This window comes from Calliopsis andreniformis, unplaced genomic scaffold (assembly GCF_051401765.1).
Source record: "Calliopsis andreniformis isolate RMS-2024a unplaced genomic scaffold, iyCalAndr_principal scaffold0001, whole genome shotgun sequence".
Taxonomy (NCBI): Eukaryota; Metazoa; Arthropoda; class Insecta; order Hymenoptera; family Andrenidae; genus Calliopsis; species Calliopsis andreniformis.
The window spans coordinates 11,086,654-11,107,389 of NW_027480422.1; positions in this window are offsets into that span (position 1 = coordinate 11,086,654).

The following is a 20,736-nucleotide window of genomic DNA, read 5'->3' on the forward strand; positions in this document are numbered from 1 at the left end:
CATCGTATAACTGGAATAATTGCAACCAGTGTGAAAGTTATGGTCATTTCTACGTTCCGGCCAAACTCGGCTTCACTCTAGGGCGATGCTACACCAGATCGAATAGCTAGCGCCTTAGAAGACAACGCCAGAAGCATAAAATACAATATAAATACATCAGTTTTTCCATCGTATAAAAAGAATTATTGCGACCAGTGTGAAAGTAATGGTCTTTTCTACGTTTCGGGCAACATAGGCTTCACTCTTGGACGTTGCCCCACGAGATCGGATAGCTAGGACCTTAGAAGTCAACGCCAGAAGAATAAAATACAATAAAAATACAACAGTTTTTCCATTGTACAAAATGAATAATTGCAACCAGTGTGAAAGTGATGGTCATTTCCACGTTCCGGGCAACTTAGGCTTCACTCTAGGGAGTTGTTCCCCCAGATCGAATAGTTAGGGCCTAAGAAGTCAACGCCAGAAGGATAAAATACAATATAAATACAACAGATTTTCCATCGTATATAGTGTATATTTGCAAACAGTGTGAAAGTGAAGTTCATTTTTACGTTCCGGGCAACCTAGGCTTCACTCTAGGGCGTTGTTCCACCAGATCGAATAGTTAGGGCCTAAGAAGTCTACGCCAGAAGCATGAAATACAATATAAATACATCAGCTTTTAAATCGTATATAATGTACATTTGCAAACAGTGTGGAAGTAATGGTCATTTCAACGTTCCGGGCAACCTAAGCTTCACTCTAGGGCGCTGCTCCACCACGTCGAATAGCTACGGCACTAGAAGGCAACGCCATAACTATAAAATACAAAATAAATACAGCAGTCTTTCTATCGTATAAAACGAATAATTGCAACCAGTCTTATAGTTATGGTCATTTCTACGTTCCGGGCAACCTAGGCTTCACCCTAGGGCGTTGCTTCACCAGGTCGAATAGTTAGGGCCCAAGAAGTCAGCGCCAGAAGCATAAAATACGATATATGTACAACAGTTTTTCCATCGTATAAAATGAATAATTACATCCAGTGTGAAAGTAATGGTCACTTCTACGTTCCGTGCAACCTAGGTTTCGCTCTATGGCGTTGTTCCGCTACATAGAATAGTTAGGGCCTTAGAAGTCAATGCCAGAAGCATAAAATACAATATAAATACAACAGTTTTTCATTGTATATAATGAATAATTGCAAACAGTGAGGAAGTAATGGTCATTTCTACGTTCCGGGCAACCTAGGCTTTACTCTAGGGCGTTGCTCCACAACATCGAATAGTTACGGCCTTAGAAGTCAACGCCAGAAGCATAAAACACAATATAAATACAACAGGTTTTCCATCGTATAAAACCAATAATTGCAACCAGTATAAAAGTTATGGTCATTTCGACGTTCCGGCCAACCTCGGCTTCACCCTAGGGCGTTGCTCCAGCAGATCCAATAGTTAGGGCCTAAGAAGTCAACGCCAGAAGCATAAAATACAATATAAATACAACAGTTTTTCCATCGTATAACTGGAATAATTGCAACCAGTGTGAAAGTTATGGCCATTTCTACGTTCCGGCCAACCTCGGCTTCACTCTAGGGCGATGCTACACCAGATCGAATAGCTAGCGCCTTAGAAGACAACGCCAGAAGCATAAAATACAATATAAATACATCAGGTTTTTCCATCGTATAAAAAGAATTATTGCAACCAGTGTGAAAGTAATGGTCTTTTCTACGTTTCGGGCAACATAGGCTTCACTCTTGGACGTTGCCCCACGAGATAGGATAGCTAGGACCTTAGAAGTCAACGCCAGAAGAATAAAATACAATAAAAATACAACAGTTTTTCCATTGTACAAAATGAATAATTGCAACCAGTGTGAAAGTGATGGTCATTTCCACGTTCCGGGCAACTTAGGCTTCACTCTAGGGCGTTGGTCCACCAGATCCAATAGTTAGGGTCTACGAAGTCAACGCCAGAAGCACCAAATACAAAATAAATACAACAGTTTTTCCATTGTATAAAATGAATAATTGCAACCAGTGTGAAAGATTTGGTCATTTCTACGTTCCGGGCAACCTAGGCTTCACTCTAGGGCGTTGTTCCAACAGTTCGAATAGTTAGGGCCTAAGAAGTCAACGCCAGAAGCATAAAATAGAATATAAATACAACAGTTTTTCCTTCGTATAGCATGAATAACTGCAACCAGTGTGAAAGTAATGGTCATTTATACGTTCCGGGCAACCTAGGCTTCATTCTAGGGCGTTCTTCCACCAGATCGAACAGTTACGGCCTTAGAAGTCAACGCCGTAAGCATAAAATACAAAATTAACACAACAGTTTTTCCATTGTATAAAACGGGTAATAGCAACCAGTGTGAAAGTTATGGTCATTTCTACATTCCGGCCAACATAGGCTACACTCTTGGACGTTGCCCCACCAGATGGAATAGCTAAGACATTAGAAGTCAAAGCCAGAAGAAGAAAGTACAATAAAAATGCAACAGTTTTTCCATCCTATAGCATGAGTAACTGCAACCAGTGTAAGTAATGGTCATTTCTTCGTTCCGGGCAACCTAGGCTTCATTCTAGGGCGTTGTTCCGCCAGATGGAACAGTTAGGAACTATGAAGTCAACGCCAGAAGCATAAAATACAATATAAATACAACAGTTTTTTAATCGTATAAAACAAATAATCGCAACCAGTGTGAAAGTGATGGTCATTTCTACGTTCCGTGCAACCTAGGTTTCGCTCTATGGCGTTGCTCCGCCACATCGAATAGTTTGTGCCTTAGAAGTCAATGCCCGATACATATAATACTAAAAATACAACAGTTTTTCGATCGTATAACGGGAATAATTGCAACCAGTGTGAAAGCGATGGTCATTTCTACGTTCCGGGCAACATAGGCTTCACTCTAGGGCGTTGCTCCACCAGATCGAATAGCTAGGACCTTAGAAGTCAACGCCAGAAGCATAAAATGCAATATAAATACAACAGTTTCTCCATCGTATAACAGGAGTAATTGCAACCAGTGTGAAAGTTATGGTCACCTCTACATTACGTGCAACCTGGGCTTCACTCCAGGGCGTTGCTCCACCAGATCGAATAGTTAGGGCCTTAGAAGTCAACGCCCGAAGCATAAAATACAATAAAAATACAACAGTTTTTCCATCGTATAGCGGGAGTAATTGCAACCAGTGTGAAAGTGATGGTCATTTCCACGTTCCGGGCAACTTAGGCTTCACTCTAGGGCGTCGGTCCACCAGATCCAATAGTTAGGGCCTAAGAAGTCAACGCCAGAAGCACCAAAAACAAAGTAAATACAACAGTTTTTCCATAGTATAAAATGAATAATTGCAACCAGTGTGAAAGTAATGGTCATTTCTACGTTCCGTGCAACCTAGGTTTCGCTCTATGGCGTTGCTCCGCCACATCGAATAGTTAGGGCCTTAGAAGTCTACGCCCGAAGCATAAAATACAATACAAATACATCAGTTCTTCCATCGTATAAAACCAATAATTGCAACCAGTATGAAAGTGTTGGTCATTTCTACGTTCCGGGCTACCTAGGCTTCACCCTAGGGCGTTCCTCCACCAGATCCAATAGTTAGCGCCTCAGAAGTCAACGGCCGAAGCATAAAATACAATACAAATGCATCAGTTTTTCCATCGTTTAACAGGAATAATTGCAACCAGAGTTAAGGTGATGGTCATTTCTACGGTCCGTGCAACCTAGGCTTCACTCTAGGGCGTTGCTCCACCAGGTCCAATAGTTAGGGCATTAGAAAACAACTCCAGGCGCATAAAATACAATACAAATACAACAGTTTTTCCATAGTATAAAAAGAGTAATTGCCACCAGTGTGAAAGTAATGGTCTTTTCTACGTTTCGGGCAGCATAGGCTTCAATCTTGGACGTTGCCCCACGAGATCGAATAGCTAGGACATTAAAAGTCAACGCCAGAAGCACAAAATGCAATAAAAATACAACAGCATTTCCATCGTATAAGACGAATAATTGCAACCAGTATGAAAGTTATGGTCATTTCTACGTTCCGGCCAACCTCAGCTTCACCCTAGGGCGTTGACCCACCAGATCCAATAGTTAAGGCCTTAGAAGTCAACGCCCGAAACATAAAATACAAAATTAAAACAACAGTTTTTCCATTCTATAAAACGAGTAATTGCAACCAGTGTGAATGTTATGGTCACTTCTACGTTCCGGGCAACCTAGGCTTCACTCTAGGGCGTTGTTCCACCAGATCGAATAGCTACGGCCTTAGAAGACAACGCCAGAAGCATAAAATACAATATAAATACAACAGTTTTTCCATCGTATAAAATGAATAATTGCAACCAGTAAGAAAGTTATGGCCATTTCTACGTTCCCGGCAACATAGGGTTCACTCTTACACGTTGCCCCACAAGATCGAATAGCTAGGACCTTAGAAGTCAAAGCCAGAAGAAGAAAATACAATAAAAATGCAACAGTTTTTCCATCGTATAGCACGAATAACTGCAACCAGTGTGAAAGTAATGGTCATTTCTACGTTCCGGGCAACCTAGGCTTCATTCCAGGGCGTTGTTCCACCAGATCGAACGGTTACCGCCTAAGACGTCAACGCCAGAAGCATAAAATACATTATAAATACAACAGTTTTTCCATCGTGTAAAACGAATAATAGCAACCAGTGTGAAAGTTATGGTCATTTCTACGTTCCGGGCAACCTAGGCTTCACTCTAGGGCGTTGCTCCACCAGATCGAATAGCTAGGACCGTAGAAGTCAAAGCCAGAAGCATAAAATACAATAAAAATACAACAGTTCTTCCATCGTATAGCATGAATAATTGCAACCAGTGTGAAAGTAATGGTCATTTCTACGTCCCGGGCAACATAGGCTTCACTCTAGGGCGTTGCCCCAACACATCGAATAGCTACGGCCTTAGAAGTCAACGCCAGAAGCATAAAATACAATAAAAGTACAACAGTTTTTCCATTGTATAAAACGAATAATTGCAACCAGTAAGAAAGTTATGGCCATTTCTACGTTCCCGGCAACATGGGCTTCACTCTTAGACGTTGCCCCACAAGATCGAATAGCTAGTACCTTAGAAGTCAAAGCCAGAAGAAGAAAATACAATAAAAATGCAACAGTTTTTCCATCGTATAGCATGAATAACTGCAACCAGTGTGAAAGTAATGGTCATTTCTACGCCTCGGGCAACCTAGGCTTCACCCTAGGGCGTTTGTCCACCCGATCCAATAGTTAGGGCCTAAGAAGTCAACGCCAGAAGCATAAAATACAATATAAATACAACAGTTTTTCCATCGTGTAAAACGAATAATAGCAACCAGTGTGAAAGTTATGGTCATTTCTACGTTCCGGGCAACCTAGGCTTCACTATAGGGCGTTGCCCCACCACATCGAATAGCTACGGCCTTAGAAGTCAACGCCAGAAGCATAAAACACAATATAAATACAACAGGTTTTCCATCGTATAAAACCAAAGTTGCAACCAGTATAAAAGTTATGGTCATTTCTACGCTCCGGGCAACCTCGGCTTCACCCTTGGGCGTTGCTCCACCAGATCCAATAGTTAGCGCCTAAGTAGTCAACGCCAGAAGCATAAAATACAAAATTAATACAACAGTTTTTCCATTGTATAAAACGAGTAATTGCAACCAGTGTGAAGGTTATGGTCACTTCTACATTCCGTGCAACCTAGGCTTCACTCTAGGGTGCTGCTGCACCAGATCGAATAGCTAGGGCCTTAGAAGTCAACGCCAGAAGCATAAAATTCAATGAAAATACAACAATTTTTCCATCGTATAAAACGAATAATTGCAACCAGTATGAAAGTTATGGTCATTTCTACGTTCCGGCCAACCTCGGCTTCACTCTAGGGCGTTGGTCCACCAGATCGAATAGCAAGGACCTTAGAAGTCAAAGCCAGAAGAAGAAAATACAATAAAAATGCAACAGTTTTACCATCGTATAGCATGAATAACTGCAACCAGTGTGAAAGTAATGGTCATTTCTACGTCTCCGGCAACCTGGGCTTCACCATAGGGCGTTGCTCCACCAGATCCAATAGCTAGGCCCTGAGAAGTCAACGCCAGAAGCACCAAATAGAAAATAAATACAACAGTTTTTCCATCGTATAAAACGAATAATTGCAACCAGTGTGAAAGTAATGGTCATTTATACGTTCCGGGCAATCTAGGCTCCACTCTAGTGTGTTGCTCCACCACATCGAATAGCTACGGCCTTAGAAGTCAACGCCAGTAGCATAAAATACAATAAAAATACAACAGTTTTTCCATCGTATAGCATGAATAATTGCAACCAGTGTGAAAGTAATGGTCATTTCTACGCCTCGGGCAACCTAGGCTTCACCCTAGGGCGTTGCTCCACCAGATCCAATAGTTAGGGCCTGAGAAGACAACGCCAGAAGCACCAAATACAAAATAAATACAAGAGCTTTTCCATCGTATAAATCGAATAATTGCAACCAGTGTGAAACTTATGGTCATTTCTACGTTCCGGGCAACCTAGGCTTCACTCTAGGGCGTTGTTCCAACAGTTCGAATAGTTAGGGCCTAAGAAGTCAACGCCAGAAGCATAAAATACAGTATAAATACAACAGTTTTTCCATCGTATAACAGGTATAATTGCAACCAGTGTGAAAGATATGGTCATTTCTACGGTCCAGGCGACCTAGGCATCACTCTAGGGCGTTGCTCCACCACATCGAATAGCTACGGCCTTAGAAGACAACGCCAGAAGCATAAAATACAATATAAATACAACAGTTTTTCCATCGTATAAAATGAATAATTGCAACCAGTAAGAAAGTTATGGCCATTTCTACGTTCCCGGCAACATAGGCTTCACTCTTAGACGTTGCCCCACAAGATCGAATAGCTAGGACCTTAGAAGTCAAAGCCAGAAGAAGAAAATACAATAAAAATGCAACAGTTTTTCCATCGTATAGCATGAATAACTGCAACCAGTGTGAAAGAAATGGTCATTTCTACGTTCCGGTAAACCTAGGCTTCATTCTAGGGCGTTGTTCCACCAGATCGAACAGTTACGGCCTAAAATGTCAACGCCAGAAGCATAAAATACAATATAAATAAAACAGTTTTTCCATCGTAAAAAACGAATAATAGCAACCAGTGTGAAAGTTATGGTCATTTCTACGTTCCGGGCAACCTAGGCTTCACTCTAGGGCGTTGTTCCACCAGATCGAATAGTTAGGGCCTAAGAAGTCTACGCCAGAAGCATGAAATACAATATAAATACATCAGCTTTTAAATCGTATATAATGTACATTTGCAAACAGTGTGGAAGTAATGGTCATTTCAACGTTCCGGGCAACCTAAGCTTCACTCTAGGGCGCTGCTCCACCACGTCGAATAGCTACGGCACTAGAAGGCAACGCCATAACTATAAAATACAAAATAAATACAGCAGTCTTTCTATCGTATAAAACGAATAATTGCAACCAGTCTTATAGTTATGGTCATTTCTACGTTCCGGGCAACCTAGGCTTCACCCTAGGGCGTTGCTTCACCAGGTCGAATAGTTAGGGCCCAAGAAGTCAGCGCCAGAAGCATAAAATACGATATATGTACAACAGTTTTTCCATCGTATAAAATGAATAATTACATCCAGTGTGAAAGTAATGGTCACTTCTACGTTCCGTGCAACCTAGGTTTCGCTCTATGGCGTTGTTCCGCTACATAGAATAGTTAGGGCCTTAGAAGTCAATGCCAGAAGCATAAAATACAATATAAATACAACAGTTTTTCATTGTATATAATGAATAATTGCAAACAGTGAGGAAGTAATGGTCATTTCTACGTTCCGGGCAACCTAGGCTTTACTCTAGGGCGTTGCTCCACAACATCGAATAGTTACGGCCTTAGAAGTCAACGCCAGAAGCATAAAACACAATATAAATACAACAGGTTTTCCATCGTATAAAACCAATAATTGCAACCAGTATAAAAGTTATGGTCATTTCGACGTTCCGGCCAACCTCGGCTTCACCCTAGGGCGTTGCTCCAGCAGATCCAATAGTTAGGGCCTAAGAAGTCAACGCCAGAAGCATAAAATACAATATAAATACAATAGTTTTTCCATCGAATAAAACGAATAATTGCAACAAGTGTGAAAGTAATGGTCATTTATACGTTCCGGGCAATCTAGTCTCCACTCTAGTGCGGTGCCCCACCACATCGAATAGCTACGGCCTTAGAAGTCAACGCCAGTAGCATAAAATACAATAAAAATACAACAGTTTTTCCATCGTATAGCATGTATAATTGCAACGAGTGTGAAAGTAATGGTCATTTCTACGTCTCGGGCAACCTAGGCTTCACCCTAGGGCGTTGCTCCACCAGATCCAATAGTTCGGGCCTAAGGAGACAACGCCAGAAGCACCAAATACAAAATAAATACAATAGTTTTTCCATCGAATAAAACGAATAATTGCAACAAGTGTGAAAGTAATGGTCATTTCTACGTGCCGGGCAACCTAGGATTCACTCTAGGGCGTTGCTCCACCACATCGAATAGCTACGGCCTTAGAAGACAACGCCAGAAGCATAAAATACAATTTAAATACAACAGTTCTTCCATCGTATAAAATGAATAATTGCAACCAGTAAGAAAGTTATGGCCATTTCTACGTTCCGGGCAACATAGGCTTCACTCTTAGACGTTGCCCCACAAGATCGAATAGCTAGGACCTTAGAAGTCAAAGCCAGAAGAAGAAAATACAATAAAAATGCAACAGTTTTTCCATCGTATAGCATGAATAACTGCAACCAGTGTGAAAATAATGGTCATTTCTACGTTCCGGTAAACCTAGGCTTCATTCTAGGGCGTTGTTCCACCAGATCGAACAGTTACGGTCTAAGATGTGAACGCCAGAAGCATAAAATACAATATAAATACAACAGTTTTTCCATCGTATAAAACGAATAATAGCAACCAGTGTGAAAGTTATGGTCATTTCTACGTTCCGGGCAACCTAGGCTTCACTCTAGGGCGTTGCTGCACCAGATCGAATAGCTAGGACCTTAGAAGTCAACGCCAGAAGCATAAAATACAATAAAAATACAACAGTTTTTCCACCGTATAGCATGAATAATTGCAACCAGTGTGAAAGTAATGGTCATTTCTACGTCTCGGGCAACCTAGGCTTCACCCTAGGGCGTTGCTCCACAAGATCGAATAGCTAGGACCTTAGAAGTCAAAGACAGAAGAAGAAAATACAATAAAAATGCAACAGTTTTTCCATCGTATAGCATGAATAACTGCAACCAGTGTGAAAGTAATGGTCATTTCTACGTTCCGGTAAGCCTAGGCTTCATTCCAGGGCGTTGTTCCACCAGATCGAACGGTTACCGCCTAAGTCGTCAACGCCAGAAGCATAAAATACAATATAAATACAACAGTTTTTCCATCGTGTAAAACGAATAATAGCAACCAGTGTGAAAGTTATGGTCATTTCTACGTTCCGGGCAACCTAGGCTTCACTATAGGGCGTTGCTCCACCAGATCGAATAGCTACGACCGTAGAAGTCAAAGCCAGAAGCATAAAATACAATAAAAATACAACAGTTCTTCCATCGTATAGCATGAATAATTGCAACCAGTGTGAAAGTAATGGTCATTTCTACGTTCCGGGCAACCTAGGCTTCATTCTAGGGCGTTGTTCCACCAGATCGAACAGTTACGGTCTAAGATGTGAACGCCAGAAGCATAAAATACAATATAAATACAACAGTTTTTCCATCGTATAAAACGAATAATAGCAACCAGTGTGAAAGTTATGGTCATTTCTACGTTCCGGGCAACCTAGGCTTCACTCTAGGGCGTTGCTGCACCAGATCGAATAGCTAGGACCTTAGAAGTCAACGCCAGAAGCATAAAATACAATAAAAATACAACAGTTTTTCCACCGTATAGCATGAATAATTGCAACCAGTGTGAAAGTAATGGTCATTTCTACGTCTCGGGCAACCTAGGCTTCACCCTAGGGCGTTGCTCCACAAGATCGAATAGCTAGGACCTTAGAAGTCAAAGACAGAAGAAGAAAATACAATAAAAATGCAACAGTTTTTCCATCGTATAGCATGAATAACTGCAACCAGTGTGAAAGTAATGGTCATTTCTACGTTCCGGTAAGCCTAGGCTTCATTCCAGGGCGTTGTTCCACCAGATCGAACGGTTACCGCCTAAGTCGTCAACGCCAGAAGCATAAAATACAATATAAATACAACAGTTTTTCCATCGTGTAAAACGAATAATAGCAACCAGTGTGAAAGTTATGGTCATTTCTACGTTCCGGGCAACCTAGGCTTCACTATAGGGCGTTGCTCCACCAGATCGAATAGCTACGACCGTAGAAGTCAAAGCCAGAAGCATAAAATACAATAAAAATACAACAGTTCTTCCATCGTATAGCATGAATAATTGCAACCAGTGTGAAAGTAATGGTCATTTCTACGTTCCGGGCAACCTAGGCTTCACTCTGGGGCGTTGTTCCAACAGTTCGAATAGTTAGGGCCTAAGAAGTCAACGCCAGGAGAATAAGATACAGTATAAATACAACAGTTTTTCCATCGTATAACAGGTATAATTGCAACCAGTGTGAAAAATATGGTCATTTCTACGTTCCGGTCAACCTAGGCTTCACTCTAGGGCGTTGCTCCACCTCATCGAATATCTACGGCCTTAGAAGTCAACGCCAGAAGCACCAAATAGAAAATAAATACAACAGTTTTTCCATCGTATAAAACGAATAATTGCAACCAGTGTGAAAGTAATGGTCATTTATACGTTCCGGGCAATCTAGGCTCCACTCTAGTGCGTTGCCCCACCACATCGAATAGCTACGGCCTTAGAAGTCAACGCCAGTAGCATAAAATACAATAAAATTACAACAGTTTTTCCATCGTATAGCATGTATAATTGCAACCAGTGTGAAAGTAATGGTCATTTCTACGTCTCGGGCAACCTAGGTTTCACCCTAGGGCGTTGCTCCACCAGATCCAATAGTTCGGGCCTAAGGAGTCAACGCCAGAAGCACCAAATACAAAATAAATACAACAGTTTTTCCATCGAATAAAACGAATAATTGCAACAAGTGTAAAGTAATGGTCATTTATACGTTCCGGGGAACCTAGGCTTCACTTTAGGGCGTTGCCCCACCACATCGAATAGCTACGGCGATAGAAGTCAACGCCAGAAGCATAAAATACAATAAAAGTACAACAGTTTTTCCATTGTATAAAACGAATAATTGCAACCAGTGTGGAAGTAATGGTCATTTCTATGTTCCGGGCAACCTAGGCTTCACTCTAGGGCGATGCTACACCAGATCGAATAGCTAGCGCCTTAGAAGTCAACGCGCGATACATAAAATACAATAAAAATACAACAGTTTTTCCATCGTATAGCATGAATAATTGCAACCAGTGTGAAAGTAATGGTCATTTCTACGGCTCGGGCAACCTGGGCTTCACCCTAGGGCGTTGCTCCACCAGATCCAATAGTTAGGGCCTAAGAAGTCAACGCCAGAAGCACCAAATAGAAAATAAATACAACAGTTTTTCCGTCGCATAAAACGAATAATTGCAACCAGTGTGAAAGTAATGGTCATTTATACGTTCCGGGCAACCTAGGCTCCACTCTAGGGCGTTGTTCCACCAGATCGACCAGTTACCGCCTAAGATGTCAACGCCAGAAGCATAAAATACAATATAAATACAACAGTTTCTCCATCCTATAAAACGAATAATAGCAACCAGTGTGAAAGTTATGGTCATTTCTACGTTCCGGGCAACCTAGGCTTCACTCTAGGGTGTTGCTCCACCAGATCGAATAGCTAGGACCTTAGACGTCAACGCCAGAAGCATAAAATACAATAAAAATACAACAGTTTTTCCATCGTATAGCATGAATATTTGCAACCAGTGTGAAAGTAATGGTCATTTCTACGCCTCGGGCAACCTAGGCTTCGCCCTAGGGCGTTGCTCTACCAGATCCAATAGCTAGGGCCTAAGAAGTCAACGCCAGAAGCACCAAATAGAAAATAAATACAACAGTTTTTCCATCGTATAAAACGAATAATTGCAACCAGTGTGAACGTAATGGTCATTTATACGTTCCGGCCAACCTCGGCTTCACCCTAGGGCGTTACTCCACCAGATCCAATAGTTAGGGCCTCAGAAGTCAACGGCCGAAGCATAAAATACAATACAAATACATCAGTTTTTCCATCGTATAACAGGAATAATTGCAACCAGAGTGAAGGTGATGGTCATTTCTACGGTCCGGGCAACCTAGGCTTCACTCTAGGGCGTTGCTGCACCAGATCGAATAGCTAGGGCCTTAGAAGTCAACGACAGAAGCACCAAATACAAAATAAATACAACAGTTTTTCCATCGAATAAAACGAATAATTGCAACAAGTGTGAAAGTAATGGTCATTTCTACGTACCGGGCAACCTAGGCTTCACTCTAGGGCGTTGTTCCAACAGTTCGAATAGTTAGGGCCTAAGAACTCAACGCCAGAAGCATAAAATACAATATAAATACAACAGTTTTTCCATCGTATAACAGGTATAATTGCAACCAGTGTGAAAGATATGGCCATTTCTACGTTCCAGGCGACCTAGGCATCACCCTAGGGCGTTGCTCCACCACATCGAATAGCTACGGCCTTAGAAGACAACGCCAGAAGCATAAAATACAATAAAAATGCAACAGTTTTTCCATCTTATAAAAGGAATAATTGCAACCAGTAAGAAAGTTATGGTCATTTCTGCGTTCCGGGCTACATAGGCTTCACTCTTAGACGTTGCCCCACAAGATCGAATAGCTAGGACCTTAGAAGTCAAAGCCAGAAGAAGAAAATACAATAAAAATGGAACAGTTTTTTCATCGTATAGCATGAATAATTACAACCAGTGTGAAAGTAATGGTCATTTCTACGTTCCGGGCAACCTAGGCTTCATTCTAGGCCGTTGTTCCACCAGATCGAACAGTTACGGCCTAAGATGTCAACGCCAGAAGCATAAAACACAATATAAATACAACAGTTTTTCCATTGTATAAAACGAATAATAGCAACCAGTGTGAAAGTTATGGTCATTTCTACGTTCCGGGCAACCTAGGCTTCACTCTAGGGCGTTGCCCCACAAGATCGAATAGCTAGGACCTTAGAAGTCAAAGCCAGAAGAAGAAAATACAATAAAAATGCAACAGTTTTTTCATCGTATAGCATGAATAATTGCATCCAGTGTGAAAGTAATGGTCATTTCTACGTTCCGGGCAACCTAGGCTTCACTCTAGGGCGTTGCTCAACCAGGTCGAATAGTTAGAGCCTTAGAAAACAACACCAGACGCATAAAATACAATACAAATACAACAGTTTTTCTATAGTATAAAAAGAATAATTGCAACCAGTGTGAAAGTAATGGTCTTTTCTACGTTTCGGGCAGCATAGGCTTCACTCTTGGACGTTGCCCCACGAGATCGAATTGCTAGGACCTTAGAAGTCAACGCCAGTAGCATAAAATACAATAAAATTACAACAGTTTTTCCATCGTATAGCATGTATAATTGCAACCAGTGTGAAAGTAATGGTCATTTCTACGTCTCGGGCAACCTAGGCTTCACCCTAGGGCGTTGCTCCACCAGATCAAATAGTTCGGGCCTAAGGAGTCAACGCCAGAAGCACCAAATACAAAATAAATACAACAGTTTTTCCATCGAATAAAACGAATAATTGCAACAAGTGTGAAAGTAATGGTCATTTCTACGTTCCGGGCAACCTAGGCTTCACTCTAGGGCGTTCTTCCAACAGTACGAATACTTAGGGCCTAAGAAGTCAACGCTAGAAGCATAAAATACAGTATAAATACAACAGTTTTTCCATCGTATAACAGGTATAAATGCAACCAGTGTGAAGGATATGGTCATTTCTACGTTCCAGGCGACCTAGGCATCACTCTAGGGCGTTGCCCCACCACATCGAATAGCTACGGCCTTAGAAGACAACGCCAGAAGCATAAAATACAATTTAAATACAACAGTTCTTCCATCGTATAAAATGAATAATTGCAACCAGTAAGAAAGTTATGGCCATTTCTACGTTCCCGGCAACATAGGCTTCACTCTTAGACGTTGCCCCACAAGATCGAATAGCTAGGACCTTAGAAGTCAAAGCCAGAAGAAGAAAATACAATAAAAATGCAACAGTTTCTCCATCGTATAGCATGAATAACTGCAACCAGTGTGAAAGTAATGGTCATTTTTACGTTCCGGTAAGCCTAGGCTTCACCCTAGGGCGTTGCCCCACAAGATCGAATAGCTAGGACCTTAGAAGTCAACGCCAGAAGCATAAAATACAATAAAAATGCAACAGTTTTTCCATCGTATAGCATGAATAACTGCAACCAGTGTGAAAGTAATGGTCATTTCTACGTTCCGGTAAGCCTAGGCTTCAATCCAGGGCGTTGTTCCACCAGATCGAACGGTTACCGCCTAAGACGTCAACGCCAGAAGCATAAGATACAATATAAATACAACAGTTTTTCCAACGTATAACAGGAATAATTGCAACCAGTGTGAAAGTGATGGACATTTCCACGTTCCGGGCAACTTAGGCTTCACTCTAGGGCGTTGCTCCACCAGATCGAATAGTTAGGGTCTTAGAAGTCAACGCCGGAAGGATAAAATACGAAATTAATACAACAGTTCTTCCATTGTATAAAACGAGTAATTGCAACCAGTGTGAAAGTTATGGTCACTTCTACATTCCGTGCAACCTAGGCTTCACTCTAGGGCGTTGCTCCACCAGATTCAATAGTTAGGCCCTTAGGAGTCAACGCCAGAAGCATAAAATACAATAAAAATGCAACAGATTTTCCATCGCATAACAGGAGTAATTGCAGCCAGTGTGAAAGTAATGGTCATTTCTACGTTCTGGGCAACCTAGGCTTCACTCTAGGGCGTTGATCCACCAGATCGAATAGTTAGGGCCTAAGAAGTCAGCGCCAGAAGCATAAAATACAATATAAATACAACAGTTTTTCCATCGTATAAAACGAATAATTGCAATCAGTGTGAAAGTAATGGTCATTTATACGTTCCGGCCAACCTCGGCTTCACCCTAGGGCGTTGCTCCACCAGATCCAATAGTTAGGGCCTCAGAAGTCAACGGCCGAAGCATAAAATACAATACAAATACATCAGTTTTTCCATCGTATAACAGGAATAATTGCAACCAGAGTGAAGGTGATGGTCATTTCTACGGTCCGGGCAACCTAGGCTTCACTCTAGGGCGTTGCTGCACCAGATCGAATAGCTAGGGCCTTAGAAGTCAACGACAGAAGCACCAAATACAAAATAAATACAACAGTTTTTCCATCGAATAAAACGAATAATTGCAACAAGTGTGAAAGTAATGGTCATTTCTACGCACCGGGCAACCTAGGCTTCACTCTAGGTCGTTGTTCCAACAGTTCGAATAGTTAGGGCCTAAGAACTCAACGCCAGAAGCATAAAATACATTATAAATACAATAGTTTTTCCATCGTATAACAGGTATAATTGCAACCAGTGTGAAAGATATGGTCAATTCTACGTTCCAGGCGACCTAGGCATCACTCTAGGGCGTTGCTCCACCACATCGAATAGCTACGGCCTTAGAAGACAACGCCAGAAGCATAAAATACAATAAAAATACAACAGTTTCTCCATCTTATAAAAGGAATAATTGCAACCAGTAAGAAAGTTATGGTCATTTCTACGTTCCGGGCTACATAGGCTTCACTCTTAGACGTTCCCCCACAAGATCGAATAGCTAGGACCTTAGAAGTCAAAGCCAGAAGAAGAAAATACAATAAAAATGCAACAGTTTTTTCATCGTATAGCATGAATAATTGCAACCAGTGTGAAAGCGATGGTCATTTCCACGTTCCGGGCAACTTAGGCTTCACTCTAGGGCGTTGGTCCACCAGATCCAATAGTGAGGGCCTAAGAAGTCAACGCCAGAAGCACCAAAAACAAAATAGATAGAACAGTTTTTCCATAGTATAAAAAGAATTATTGCAACCAGTGTGAAAGAAATGGTCTTTTCTATGTTTCGGGCAACATAGGTTTCACTCTTGGACGTTGCCCCACGAAATCGGATAGCTAGGACCTTAGAAGTCAACGCCAGAAGAATAAAATACAATAAAAATGCAACTGTCTTTCCATTGTATAAAATGAATAATTGCAAACAGTGTGGAAGTAATGGTCATTTCTATGTTCCCGGCAACCTAGGCTTCACTCTAGGGCGATGCTACACCAGATCGAATAGCTAGCGCCTTAGAAGTCAACGCCCGATCCATAAAATACAAAAAATACAACAGTTTTTCCATCGTATAACTGGAATAATTGCAACCAGTGTGAAAGTGGTGGTCATTTCTACGTTCCGGGCATCCTAGGCTTCAGTCTAGGGCGTTGCTCCACCAGATCGAATAGCTAGGATCTTAGAAGTCAACGCCAGAAGCATAAAATACAATAAATATACAACAGTTTTTCCAACGTATAACAGGAATAATTGCAACCAGTGTGAAAGTGATCGACATTTCCACGTTCCGGGCAACTTAGGCTTCACTCTAGGGCGTTGCTCCACCAGATCGAATAGTTACTGCCTAAGAAGTCAACGCCAGAAGCGCCAAATACAAAATAAATACAACAGTTTTTCCATTGTATAAAACGAGTAATTGCAACCAGTGTGAAAGTTATGGTCACTTCTACATTCCGTGCAACCTAGGCTTCACTCTAGGGCGTTGCTCCACCAGATTCAATAGTTAGGCCCTTAGGAGTCAATGCCCGAGACATAAAATACGATAAAAATACAACAGTTTTTCCATCGTAAAACGGGAATAATTGCAACCAGTATGAAAGTTATGGTCATTTCTACGTTCCGGCCAACCTCGGCTTCACCCTAGGGCGATGCTCCACCAGATCCAAAAGTTAGGGCCTTAGAAGTCAACGCCCGAAGCATAAAATACAATACAAATACAACAGTTTTTCCATCGTATAAAACGAATAATTGCAACCAGTATGAAAGTAATGGCCATTTCTACGTTCCGTGCAACCTAGGCTTAACCTTAGGGCGTTGCTCCACCGGATCGAATAGTCAGGGACTTAGATTTCAACGCCAGAAGCATAAAATACAATAAAAATGCAACAGATTTTCCATCGCATAACAGGAGTAATTGCAGCCAGTGTGAAAGTAATGGTCATTTCTACGTTCTGGGCAACCTAGGCTTCACTCTAGGGCGTTGCTCCACCAGATCGAGTTGTTAGGGCCTAAGATGTCAACGCCAGAAGCATAAAATACAATAAAAATACAACAGTTTTTCCATCGTATAGCATGAATAATTGCAACCAGAGTGAAGGTGATGGTCATTTCTACGTTCCGGGCAACCTAGGTTTCACTCTAGGGCGTTGCCCCACCACATCGAATAGCTACGGCCTTAGAAGTCAACGCCAGAAGCATAAAATACAAAATAAATACAACAGTTTTTCCATCGAATAACAGGAATAATTGCAACCAGTGTGAAAGTAATGGTCATTTATACGTTCCGGCCAACCTCGGCTTCACCCTAGGGCGTTGCTCCACCAGATCGTATAGTTAGGGCCTAAGAAGCCAACGCCAGAAGGATAAAATACAATATAAATACAACAGTTTTTCCATCGTATAACAGGGATAATTGCAACAAGAGTGAAGGTGATGGTCATTTCTACGTTCCGGGCAACCTAGGCTTCACTCTAGGGCGTTGCTCCACCAGATCGAATAGCTAGGGACTTAGAAGTCAACGACAGAAGCCTAAAATAAAATAAAAATACTACAGTTTTTCCATCGTATAAAACGAATAATTGCAACCAGTATGAATGTTATGGTCATTTCTACGTCCCAGGCAACCTAGCTTTCACTCTAGGGCGTTGGTCCACCAAATCCAATAGCTAGGGCCTAAGAAGTCAACGCCAGGAGCAACAAATACAAAATAAATGCAACAGTTTTTCCATCGTATAGAACGAATAATTGCAACCAGTATGAAAGCTATGGTCACTTCCTCGTTCCGGGCAACCTAGGCTTCACTCTAGGGCGTTGGTCCACCAGATCGAATAGTTAGGGACATTGAATACAACTCCTGAAGGATAAAAGACAATAAATATACAACAGTTTTTTCATCGTATAACAGGAATAATTGCAACAAGCCTGAAGGTAATGGTCATTTCTACGTTCCGGGCAATCTAGGCTTCTCTCTAGGGCGTTGCTCCACCAGTTCGAATAGTTAGGGCCTAACAAGTCACGGCAGAAGTATAAAATACAATAGAAATACAACAGTTTTTCCATGTATAAAATGAATAATTGGAAACAGTGAGGAAGTAATGGTCATTTCTACGTTCCGGGCGACCTAGGCTTCACTCTAGGGCGTTGCTCCTCCAGATCGAATAGCTAGGGAATTAGAAGTCAACGACAGAAGCCTAAAATAAAATAAAAATACAACAGTTTTTCCACCGTATAAAACGAAAAATTGCAACCAGTATGAATGTTATGGTCATTTCTATGTCCCGGGCAACCTAGGCTTCACTCTAGGGCGTTGTTCCACCAAATCCAATAGCTAGGGCCTAAGAAGTCAACGCCAGGAGCACCAAATACAAAATAAATACAACAGCTTTTCCATCGTATTAAACGAATAATTGCAACCAGTATGAAAGCTATGGTCACTTCTACGTTCCGGGCAACCTAGGCTTCACTCTAGGGCGTTTCTCAGCCACATCGAATAGCTACGGCCCTAGAAGACAACGCCATATCTATAAAATACAATACAAATACAACACTCTTTCCATCGTATAAAACAAATAATTGCAACAAGTCTTATAGTTATGGTCATTTCTACGTTCCGGGCAACCTAGGCTTCACCCTAGGGTGTTGCTCCACCAGGTCGAATAGTTAGGGCCTAAGAAGTCAACGCCTGAAGCATAAAATACGATATATGTACAACAGTTTTTCCATCGTATAAAATGAATAATTGCAACCAGTGTGAAAGTAATGGTCATTTCTACGTTCCGTGCAACCTAGGTTTCGCTCTATGGCGTTGCTCCACCATATTGAATAGCTAGGGCCTTAGAAGTCAACGCCCGAAACATAAAATACAATAAAAATACAACAGTTTTTCCATCGTATAACGGGAATAATTGCAACAAATGTGAACGTGATGGTCATTTCCACGTTCCGGGCAACCTAGGCTTCACTCTAGGGCGTTGGTCCGCCAGATCGAATAGTTAGGGCGTAAGAAGTCAGCGCCAGAAGCCTAAAATAGAATATAAATGCAACAGCTTTTCCGTCGTATATAATGTATATTTGCAAACAGTGTGAAAGTAAAGGTCATTTCTACGTTCCGGGCAATCTAGGCTTAACTGTAGGGCGCTGCTCCACCAGATCGAATAGTTAGGGACTTAGAAGTCAACGCTAGAAGCATGAAATACAAAATAAATAGAACAGTTTTTCCATTGTATCGAACGAATAATTGCAACCAGTGTGAAAGTTATGGTCATATCTACGTTCCGGGCAACCGGGGCTTAACTCGAGGGCGTTGCTCCACCAGATCGAATAGTTAGGGACATTGAATACAACGCCTGAAGGATAAAAGACAATAAATATACAACAGTTTTTTCATCGTATAACAGGAATAATTGCAACAAGCCTGAAGGTAATGGTCATGTCTACGTTCCGGGCAATCTAGGCTTCTCTCTAGGGCGTTGCTCCACCAGTTCGACTAGTTAGGGCCTAACAAGTCAACGCCAGAAGTACAAAATACAATAGAAATACAACAGCTTTTCCATCGTATAAAACGAATAATTGCAATCAGTATGAAAGTTATGGTCATTTAAACGTCCCGGGCATCCTCGGCTTCACCATAGCGCGTTGCTCCAACAGATCCAATAGTTAGGGCCTAAGAAGTCAACTCCAGAAGCATAAAATACAAAATAGATACAACAGTTTTTCCATCGTATAGCAGGAATTATCGCAACCAGTATGAATGTTATGGTCATTTCTATGTCCCGGGCAACCTAGGCTTCACTCTAGGGCGTTGTTCCACCAAATCCAATAGCTAGGGCCTAAGAAGTCAACGCCAGGAGCACCAAATACAAAATAAATACAACAGCTTTTCCATCGTATTAAACGAATAATTGCAACCAGTATGAAAGCTATGGTCACTTCTACGTTCCGGGCAACCTAGGCTTCACTCTAGGGCGTTTCTCAGCCACATCGAATAGCTACGGCCCTAGAAGACAACGCCATATCTATAAAATACAATACAAATACAACACTCTTTCCATCGTATAAAACAAATAATTGCAACAAGTCTTATAGTTATGGTCATTTCTACGTTCCGGGCAACCTAGGCTTCACCCTAGGGTGTTGCTCCACCAGGTCGAATAGTTAGGACCTAAGAAGTCAACGCCTGAAGCATAAAATACGATATATGTACAACAGTTTTTCCATCGTATAAAATGAATAATTGCAACCAGTGTGAAAGTAATGGTCATTTCTACGTTCCGTGCAACCTAGGTTTCGCTCTATGGCGTTGCTCCACCATATTGAATAGCTAGGGCCTTAGAAGTCAACGCCCGAAACATAAAATACAATAAAAATACAACAGTTT